Here is a 4,072-nt window from a genome sequence, read left to right on the forward strand (position 1 = left end):
TAAAATTTGACACTTATGGTCATCTGACATTAAGCGTTTAACAAAGTCATATGTTTGGTATCGTGTCGTTGGTCAATGACTGTTAACCTGATTAATAAATAGCTAAATTTTATTTTACCCTCTATACTTTTCAAAACAGGCAAAAGACCCCATGTGTTTTCAAAATAGGCTAAAACTCCTTATTGGACTCAAGTTGACTAAAATACCTTTCTTGACAAAATAAAATCATCCTGCTTTAATTTTTTTTTACTTTGAGATTTTTTTTTCTCCTTCGTAAAGTAAATATTTCTTTTTTAAAATCTCTATTTAAAGAAGTATACAGGCCAGCAGTACATAGGTCCCGGCGAGACCGTGGGATGCACCACCACTACTTCCCCCAGTGGTCCAGAGGCGTTTCATCAGCCTCTCAGATACGAGGTACGCAAAATTGTTTAGTTAATTGATTTAATATTTTTTTAATTTTGAATTGATTTTAATATTTAATTATTATTTTCAGGTCCGACCGCGATTTTCACACGGCCATCAATAATGCGGTCAAAGGACATTATCCGCATCCCTGTACCAACATATTGCAGATCCCACAGGAGCACCAACTATTCTGGTTCCAAAAATTGAAGGTAATAATAATATTATTTAATTTTGAGTAATGGTTATATTTCTAAAATTAAATATTTATATAATCTTTTTTTCAATTTTTCAGATGTTGAAGTAGTGGGACTGCGACGACGAGTTGATGTTCAACATCACTTGAGGATATTTCGAGCAACATCATTAATGGTCGGTGTTATTTCTATTATAATAAAAATTATTAAATATTCTTTAACAGCACCATCTCACAATTAACAGCTCGTATAAACATTGTCTCACCCTCATTCACAGCTATAAAATTAATCAATGCTTTTCTTTTCTTTGCATTGCTTCATCTTATAATTTTGTCATCTCAATTATTTGACTGACATTTGCTTTCGGACATACTTTGATTTCAATTCCTCCAATTTTCAGTAAGTGTGCTTAGTTTTATGGGAGTTGAGTTTAATATAAAAAGACAAAAAAAGATAGAAAATGATAGTCAGTGACAATACAAACTTCGTAATTGTGAAAAATACAAATTAAACACTTCATTAATCAATAACAATGACCTAAGTGTAAACAATCCAATGACTAGTTTTAGTATTTATGCCCATATGAAATTAGCGGGTTAATTATTTAAAATATATAATATAAATATGTCGAATCGCAGACTCGCAGATCACAACTTAAAAGTTAACTTTTTTAAAAAAAATTAGCAAGTCGCGAACTGAATTCACGACTTGTTATCAATTGTGAATTAAATCTAATTCACAATTCTTTTTTATTTTTATTTAATTAATTTTTAAATGTATTAATTTTAAAAATATAATAAATCATACAAATATGATAATGTATATTTTTTTTATACAATTCTAAAAAAATACAATTAACTATATTGATAAGTTTGCGACAGTGTTGGAACCCTTCGATTGAAGCCCGAGACCAAATCCAAAATGTAAGAAAAAATATAAATAATTTCTGTGATATTATAAATATATAAATTATTATCTTATAAAAAAAATTGGCAATTTAGTTTCGTTCATTTTTTAAATACAATAATTCATAAAGCAATTGAAAGAAGAGAAAGAAGAGAAAGAAGAGAAAGAAAAAAGATAGGGAGAGAAGAAGATGAGTCAACCTGCTGAAGAGTAAAGAGAAACTTATTCAGATTTTGCCCAAATTTTTTTAAAATCGTAAAATAACCCCTAAGACATCGTGTCTTTTTTTTTTTTTTCTTAAATTTTTTGTTATCAGCATGTCCGAGCCATGTTCGTATAACACATGTCCGACATTGTATCGAGTAATTTTTCGAAATGTCCATGTATTATAGATTGCAAACACCCCTTAATTTGAGCATCGGGAGCTTTTCACCAAGCCCATCCTGTTGTCTCTAACGTTTGTTCATATTACAAGCTAACTCTAAGAAAAATAAAGTTAGATGCAATTTACATCATGTGATGTGTGAAATGAGCAAATAATCCCTGTGAAAAAAGAATTAACAAATTACCCCCTATCAATAATTTAGGCTTTAGACAGGGAGGTAATTTGCTTTATTTTTCAAACATACATAAAGTAATTTACTGTTTTTTTATAAAAAATTTTTGCTCATTTTTCATATAACATAAAGATAAATTGCATTTTTTTTCAAGAAAAATATGGATAGAGGAATTTTTTGAGGATATTTCGAGCAACATCACTCCACAACAAAATATTGTGATCAAATGTATTAAGTGCCAGTATCAAAATTATTATAAATTATTAATAATTAGAAAATATTTTTTGTATTTTTATTATAATAAAGGTTGTTAACGATCCAACATATCTTATTAGCTAGTAATGATGCAATCCCCGCAATTTTTTTTGCAAAGTTATCAAGAAAAAACTCTGAAGTAGTAACTTTAAACATGTCGGAAACCCATAAATTCATTTCAGCAACTTTTGATAAAATACTACATTTGGAAGGAACGAAATTTGAGACGCTTTGAGCATACAGAACGACCACCGAATATAATAGCCGCCATTATTGTAAAAGATATTAGACAGAGGATTATCAGTGTTAATTTATCTCGTTCTGTTAGTTCATGTGCGTTATATAGATTATAGCGTATCCCTTGGCCTGTTGAGGGAGAAACCACCAGTTGAGCATTGTTGTACTGTATGATCTTGTTTTATTAATGAAACTTACATTTACCTAAAAATAAAAAAACTTTTGATAAAATAAATCGAGCGTCAGTTCTTAGGGCAACACTGTTAAAGTTTAATGATTTTTAAATTGAATTGTCCTATTTAATTTTATCCGTCGATAAAGAAAACAATGAATCATAATTTCTATTTCAATTATAATATTAGTTTATAATGTTTCCGAGTTTTAAGTGTCAAAAAGAAAATATGTGAATGATAAAAAAAATTAAATTTCAAGAATATTAAAATCAGGAATACTTACATTGGCATCCTTGACATATAGTAATATTACGGAAATTACTTTTCGCTTTTGCATAATACAAAGGTGTATTTGTAATATATATTATTTTCTTGTTAGACAATTTCATCTCGAAAAATACTGATGTAAAAAAAAAAAAAAATTAGAGAGATCTAACCAAACATTCTTTATATTGTTTATTGGAGTGTACCTTGCTTGATTACTTGGCTACGCGCAATAATTCATCCTATTCGACATCTGTAATAGTAATTAATTTGCTTACGGAGCGACCATCGAATATCATAGCCACTATTATTGTGGAAGATATTGGACAGAGGATTATCAGTATTAATTTATCTCGTACGATTAGTTCATATGCGTTATATAGATTATGGCGTATCCCTTAGCCTGTCGAGGGATAAACCACCAGTTGAGCACTGTTGTACTCTACGATCTTGTTTTATTAATAAAACTTACATTTACCCAAAAAAAAAAAATTAATTTGCTTAACTGTAGTTCCCACATCTTGTATATACGGTGGTGTGGCAGTTTGGATCCTACCATATATTGATCATTGTTGTATTGTACGTCTATATTTTTACTTAATGAAATTTACATTTATCAAAAAAAAAAAAAATGATTTAACAGTTTAATTCATCAATTTATTAATTTTCATTGATTGAGGACTCTTTTTCGGCAAAATCCTCAGTTTCATGTCATCATTTAACATGCACATGATGGAAATCATTGAATTTTGAAAATTGCAAAAAAAAAATAAAAAATAATGATCAGATCTCCACAAAAATTAATAAACTAGTGAGCTAAATCGTCAAATCAACTTTTTACACGACCAAAACAACCCTCTCCCCCGTTCATCAATTTTCTGCGTTGGGGACTTTTTTGTCATCCGATTTTTCGATTAAGATCCCTAATTTTATGCCCCCGTGTTACGTACACGTGCAAAAAACATGACGAAAATTATGAATATTCCAACAAAAAAAATAATCTCAAATACGCAAAATTAACAGATTATTAGACTAAATTGTTAAAATCAACTTTTCACGAGACCAAAATACAGACCCT

The 4,072-nt window shown here is 29.2% G+C and overlaps 1 long non-coding RNA gene across 1 annotated transcript; it reads left to right on the forward strand.

Annotated features, from left to right (window-relative positions):
* Positions 1-341: 341 nt before the first annotated feature.
* LOC148785200 (uncharacterized) lies at positions 342-882 on the forward strand. Its single transcript, XR_016067720.1, has 3 exons — positions 342-417; positions 497-617; positions 701-882. It is a non-coding gene; the product is annotated as an uncharacterized LOC148785200 (long non-coding RNA).
* The last annotated feature ends 3,190 nt before the right edge of the window (positions 883-4,072 follow it).

The sequence above is a fragment of the Sesamum indicum genome, linkage group LG10 (assembly GCF_026168435.1).
Source record: "Sesamum indicum cultivar Baizhima isolate 11 linkage group LG10, ASM2616843v1, whole genome shotgun sequence".
Taxonomy (NCBI): Eukaryota; Viridiplantae; Streptophyta; class Magnoliopsida; order Lamiales; family Pedaliaceae; genus Sesamum; species Sesamum indicum.